This window comes from Mandrillus leucophaeus, unplaced genomic scaffold, assembly GCF_000951045.1.
Source record: "Mandrillus leucophaeus isolate KB7577 unplaced genomic scaffold, Mleu.le_1.0 Scaffold78, whole genome shotgun sequence".
Taxonomy (NCBI): Eukaryota; Metazoa; Chordata; class Mammalia; order Primates; family Cercopithecidae; genus Mandrillus; species Mandrillus leucophaeus.
Window position 1 is genome coordinate 812,441 of NW_012108474.1, and position 6,446 is coordinate 818,886.

Consider the following 6,446-nt stretch of genomic DNA (forward strand, 5'->3'; position numbering starts at 1 on the left):
TCACCTGGAGCACCCCTCACCGGGAGCACCCCTCACCTGGAGCACTCCTCACCGGGAGCACCCCTCACCGGGAGCACCCCCTCCCCTCACCTGGAGCACCCCTCCTTTCACCTGGAGCTACCCTGCAGCACCCCTCCCCTAGAGCACCCCTTCCTGGAACATGTCCTCATGTGGAGCACCCTTCCCTTAGAGCACCCTTCACCTGGAGCACTCCTCTCCTGGCACCTTGCCTGGAGCACTCCCTTGCCACCTGCACCTGGGTGACTACTTGCCTCTCAGACCTTGGCTAATGTGTTCTCCCCTAGGAGCCCTCCCTCAGGTGGACAGGGCCACAGACCCGTGTCCTCACCTCCCCAGCACCAAGGACCTTTTTTCTCAGCCTGTGTCTGCCTGTTGTCTGATGGTGCGTTTGATGAGCTGTTAGCTGACTGTGCCCGCTGAGGAGCAGGGTGGGGTCTTCTTCCTCACCACCCTGTCCCTGGGCACTGAGCCTTCAGCTCAGTGTATCACGGATGCGTGGCAAATGTGGTGAATGAGAGAGAAAGCGATGCACCAGCAGCATGAAAGGTGACTGGCACCAGCAGTTTGGATCCCCTCCCGTGGTGGGAGGACCGTTGTAGAGGATACCTTTGGAGAACAGCTCACACCCCAGAGGGAAGTGGCTTGAACAAAGAGGGCTGCTCAGCAGACTCATCCCCCCTCAGGGTCTCCTCTGGGGGATGTGGATACCGCTCAGGCCCGCACCCCTCCATTGGTCCTGGGGACTGATACGTGCCTGGGCTCCGAAGGGCACCTGGAGCACCCCTCACCTGGAGAAGCCTCATCAAGAGCACTCCGTTCCTGGAGCACCCTCACCTGGAGAACCCTCACCTGGAGCACCCTCAGCTGGAGCACCCTCACCTAGAGAGCCCCTCACCTTGAGGATCCTCTCACCTAGAGAGCCCCTCTCCTGCAGAACCCCTACCGGGAGCATGCTTCACCTGGGCCACCCCTTGCCTTGATGCCTGAGCACTGAGCGGTCTCCCATCTAGGTGGCTGGGAGGGCACTCTGGAGCCATGGGGTGAGGACCAGAGGTTGTGGCACATCTTGCCTGAGACTTTGGAGGACTGCGAGGGGACCCACATTGACTTCAGCTCTGCACCTGTGGTGAGACCCCCACACTGGAAGGCAAAGTGATTGTTCCAGGGGTCACATGGTCATGCCACCCCCACCCACTGCTCCTGCCCCCTGCCCGGAGGACAGCCCGAGAGCACCTGGGACCATCCATGTGAGGCCATGGGCTGTGGGTGTCTTTGGCCATCCTGGCCCCTCCACAGTCGGAATGGGCACCCATAGGTGTGAGAACCTCACAGCCATGGGGGGTGCCCTGAGTGCCATGGGCGATGGGATTTCTCTGATGCCCTCCAGCTCTGCTCCCTGCCTGGCCTGCCCCCATCAAGGCTGAGGATGACTCAGGGCCCAGCCATCACCATAGCAACACGCGTCGCCTAGCAATGGCGGTCTCCCGGCAACGGTTGTCTCCTAGCAATGGGATATTTTCCTGGGCCCTGGCTGGAGCCCGGTGGTTATTTTTAGCCCCGCAGCAAATCAGTCGGCAGCTGCATTTTCGGCTCCTTGAAGAGCTGCAAGGTGTGTGGGGGGGCGGGTGGGTCTCTTGGCAAAGGGAGGAAAGCATGCCCAAGATAGGAACCTTGCTGCCGTGGGCCCGGAGGTGCAGGCCTGTGGGTGGGCGAGGCCGGATCCTGCCTGTGCAGCGGGGCTGGTGGCCGGTGGAGGGGAGCCAGGGTTGTGCAGGCTGCCTGGGTGAGTTGGCAGCTAGGACTATGTCCTTGGGGGGCCCCCAAGTACCCTGAGCCTCATAGGTCAGCTGGGTGGAGGGGACGCAGGCCAGTGCTCACAGTTGCGCTATCAGAGCGTGTTTCTGGGTGGCCCAGGGTCTGCCAAGCTCTTGGTACCCACTGCCCCCCAGTCATGGCAGCCATCTTCACTGTCCCAGACTTGGGACACCCAGGGAGGGGGCAGCAGGGGGGCCAGCAGAGCAGCACATTTGGCCAATCCCATGCAGGGCTCAGCTGGGGACACAGGAGGGGCTGGCCTCAGGTCAGCCCACACCTCTCTCCTCGCTCTGCTCCCAGTGAACGGAGATGCAGGCGGGCGTCTTGGCCTGCGATCTGACCCTTCTCTCTATGCTTCCTCCCCATTTCCTGGGGGACTCTGTTCACTGGTGCATCCAAACTCCCCAACTCCCTCAGGGCCGGTGGGCTGGGTGGGGCCGGCCTTACCCGCCTCCCCTTTGCAGTGGGTCAAAGGCTCTGAGGCAGATGGAGCTTCCAGCAAACAAGGAGCCCCCAGGGCTCACCCTTTGTGGTTCCTGGTTTACTCAAAGTTCCATCTGCCTCAGGGCCTTTGCCCCTCTGCTCTCCAGGGTTGAGGCTCCCTTCCTGTCCCCTTCCATCAACTGCCCTCGCCCTTGGTGTTGCTCCCCCAGGGCCCCAGCCAGCCCAGCTCCTGCCCTGGCTGCGACAGCTCCTGTTCTGTGCCCGGCACTGTGGTTTCCCGTCGAGTCACTCTGTGGAGCAGCCACCTGTCCACAGCCGCCTCCCTGCCGGACATGGGGCTGCCTGTGCCAGGCACTGCTCGGGCCTAGCTCATGGCAAATGCAGCATTGGTGTCCTCCGCCGACCAGGACCTGTGTCTAGTGGGGAGAACGCAACGGCCAAAGGCGGGAACCGTGTGGCAGTGACCAGGGTCTCGACCGCCCCCACCTCAGCACCCCCTCAGGCTGCAGCTCCAAGGACCCTCTGGGCAAGCCAGGAACAGAAACTAAGTCTCAGGCTTCGGGACAAGCTGTGAGGCTGGCCGCCCCGCTTTGGGCTGAGGGGCCTTGTGATACAGTGTCTGTGTCTGGCCACGGCCAGGCCGACCCCCAGGCAGGGGAGATGATGGTCCCAGCCACTGCACGCTCCAGGGGCGGCCTCACGCGCCAGGCCCAACCTTCCTGAAGCAGAACCTGAGGGAAGTTCTTCCTTTTGTCTGACTTGAGTACATCTTGCTGCTGTTGTTCGTGTTCTGACCTCGGTGGAAATGGAGAGAGGCCCCTTCTGGGGTTTCAGGGCACTGGAGGGTCTGGGGCTTGGGGCACTTCAGGAGGCCCCCAAACAGCACAGACAGCTGGGACATCACCTGAGCTTGGGGATGCCTTCCAGGCTCTCCTCCGCCCGGCCACCCCCCACTTTGTGGGTATTTACTGAACGCCTGCACCGTGGCATGTCGGGTCCTGTACCCATAGCAACTGAGGCCAGACTCGGCCTTCCAGGCCCCTCCTGTAGGCAGCAGAGCACCCACTGATGCCAGGTGCTTTCCTGGGTGGGGCCAGGGGCTGTGAGGAGAAGGGGTGTGTGTCCAGGGCTTCTCCTGTGGGTGGCTGCATTGGCACCGGACCCCTGGAGATGAGGCTGGGGAGGAGGCAGGGACACCGGGGTTGAGGCGTCAACTCGGGGTCAGGCATGTGCCCTTCCAGACCAGGTAACCCCAGGAACCCCTCCCTCCAACCACCGACACTGGTCCCTCTCTGGGGGAGGCCTGGAGGGAGGTGCAGGGCCCAGGCTGTCAGGAGAGTGTCTGGGGCTGACCCTCACGCTGCCACCAGAGGGCGTCTGGAGCCCACCGTGCTGACCCGGGACCGCCAAGCGGCAGCGGCCCGGAGGACAGGATGGCTGCAGCCGCCGACCCGCGTGCCTCTCCCGACCCCTGAGTAGAGGCAGCAGCCCATCCGTGTGCCTCTCCCCACCTCTGCGAGCACCTCATGTGCCCAGCCCCAGGCAGAGTCTACTCTTTTACCTTTACGATTTTTATTTTTAGTTTATTCATTTATTTATTTATTATTTATTTTTATTTATTTATTATTATTATTTTTTTGAGATGGAGTCTCGCTCTGTTGCCCGGGCTGGAGTGCTGTGGCCAGATCTCAGCTCACTGCAAGCTGCACCTCCCGGGTTCCCGCCATTCTCCTGCCTCAGCCTCCGGAGTAGCTGGGACCACAGGCGCCGCCACCTCGCCCGGCTAGTTTTTTGTGTTTTGTTTTTTAGTAGAGACGGGGTTTCGCCGTGTTAGCCAGGATGGTCTCGATCTCCTGACCTTGTGATCCGCCCGTCTCGGCCTCCCAAAGTGCTGGAATTACAGGCTTGAGTATTATTTATTTTGAGATGGAGTTTCGCTCTGTCGCCCAAGCTGGAGTGTAGTGGTGCGATCTCGGCTCACTGCAAGCTCTGCCTCCCGGGTTTCATGCCATTCTCCTGCCTCAGCCTTCTGAGCAGCTGGTACTACAGGCGCCCGCCACCATGCCCAGCTAATTTTGTATTTTTAGTAGAGACGGGGTTTCTCCATGTTGGTCAGGCTGGTCTCGAACTCGCAACCTCAGGTGATCCACCCGCCTCGGCCTCCCAAAGTGCTGGGATTACAGGCGTGAGCCACCGTGCCCAGCCTGTTTTTAATTTTTATTGAGACAGGGTCTCACTCTGTCACCCAGGATGGAGTGCAGTGGTGCAATCACAGCTCACTGCAGCCTCACCCTCGTGGGCTTAAGCAATCCCCCCACCACAGCCTCCCAAAGTGCTGGGACTACAGGCATGAGCTGCTGCACCCAGCTAATTTTTGCATTTTTAGTGGAGTTGAGGTTTCACCATGTTGGCCAGGCTGGTCTTGAACTCCTGACCTCAAGCGATCGTCCTGCCTCAGCCTCCCAAAGTGCTGACATTACAGGCATGAGCTGCCACACCCAGCCTTAATTTTTATGTAATTAATTATTTTTTTGGAGACGGATTCTCGCTCTGTCACCCAGGCTGAGTGCAGTGGCGTGATCTCAGCTCACTGCAACCTCCACCTCCCAGGTTCAAGCGATTCTCCTACCTCAGCCTCATGAGTAGCTGGGACTACAGGCTTGCACCACCACCCTCGGCTAACTTTTGTGTTTTTAGTAGAGATGGGGTTTCACCATGTTGGCCAGGCTGGTCTTGATCTCCTGACCTTGTGATCCGCCTGCCTTGGCCTCCCAAAGTGCTGAGATTACAGGTGTGAGCCGCTGTGCCTTGCCAATTTTTATTTCTAATCGTAAGATATACATCATAACATCTACCATTTTACCCATTTTAAAGTGTGTAGTTCGGTACTGTGGAGTACATTTACGTCGCTGTGTAATCAGGCTCCAGAGTTCTGTCCCCACTCAGCCCCAACCCCTCATTCCCCTCCCCAGCCCCTGCTCCACTTTCTGTCCTCCTGACCGTGGCTACTGTAAGGTGACTCACAGAAGTGGAATCCAACAGGGTTTGTCCTTTTGTCTCTGGCTTATTTTGCTCAGCATATAAGCCTCCAGGCTCATCCAGGCTGTAGCGGGTGTCAAAGAGCCAGAATTTCATTCCTTTTTATGGCTTAATAATGAACCCACCGCCAGGGGGCGCGGTGGCTCACCCCTGTAATCCCAATACTTTGGGAGGCCAAGGCGGGCGGATCACCTGAGTTCGGGAGTTCAAGACCAGCCTGACCAACATGGAGACACCTCCTCTCTACTAAAAATACAAAATTAGCCAGACGTGGTGGCACATGCCTGTAATCCCAGCTACTCGGGAGGCTGAGGTAGGAGAATCACTGGAACCCAGGAGGGGAGTTTGCAGTGAGCCAAGATTGTGCCATTGCACTCCAGCCTGGGCAAAGACCAAAACTCTATCTCAAAAACACACACACACATACACACACACACACACAAAATAGACCCACTGCGCTTGCTTGTCCACTCAGCTGCAGTCAGGCATTTGGGTGGCCTTCACCTTTTGGGGATTATGATGGCTACTTCTGACCTGCACCTCGCCCAGAGAAAGCGGCTGGCCGAGCCCAGCAGGCGCCTGCAGGGGTGCCCATGGCTGCTCCATTCACGCCCCTCCAGGAGCCCCGTCTGGCTCGGGGTCAGTCCTCCGGCAACCATGGGGTGCTGCCAGGTCTGAGGAAAGGGGCCTAACCCTGTGGGCTGCGCGCTTCACAGCAATACCCCCTCCTGCAGACAGCCTTACCAAAACGCGAGGCCTGGCCCAGCTCCAAAGCGCAGCCCCGAGGCCAGGCCCTCCCCAGCTCTGGAGTCATGACCCCTCTCCTCTGGGGCACCACCTGCCTCTGGGGAGGGGTCAGCAGGACCGGGCCGGGTTGGGAGGGATGCGGCCAACAGGCTCAGGTCCCAGCGTTAGGAAGAACCAGGCCCGGCCGCCCGATCAGGAGGCAAGGCGGAGCCACCAGGTGGGCCACCATCCCTGCCCCTGAGGTTTCAGTGGACATCAAAACCCTGGCTCCATCTAGGGCTCCAGGACTCCGATCTGGATGGCGCAGGGGGCGAGGCCAGGGTGAAGGCGCGGCGAAGGGGCGACGCACAGCATGGGCTGGGCAAGGAGCCTCCCTCCCG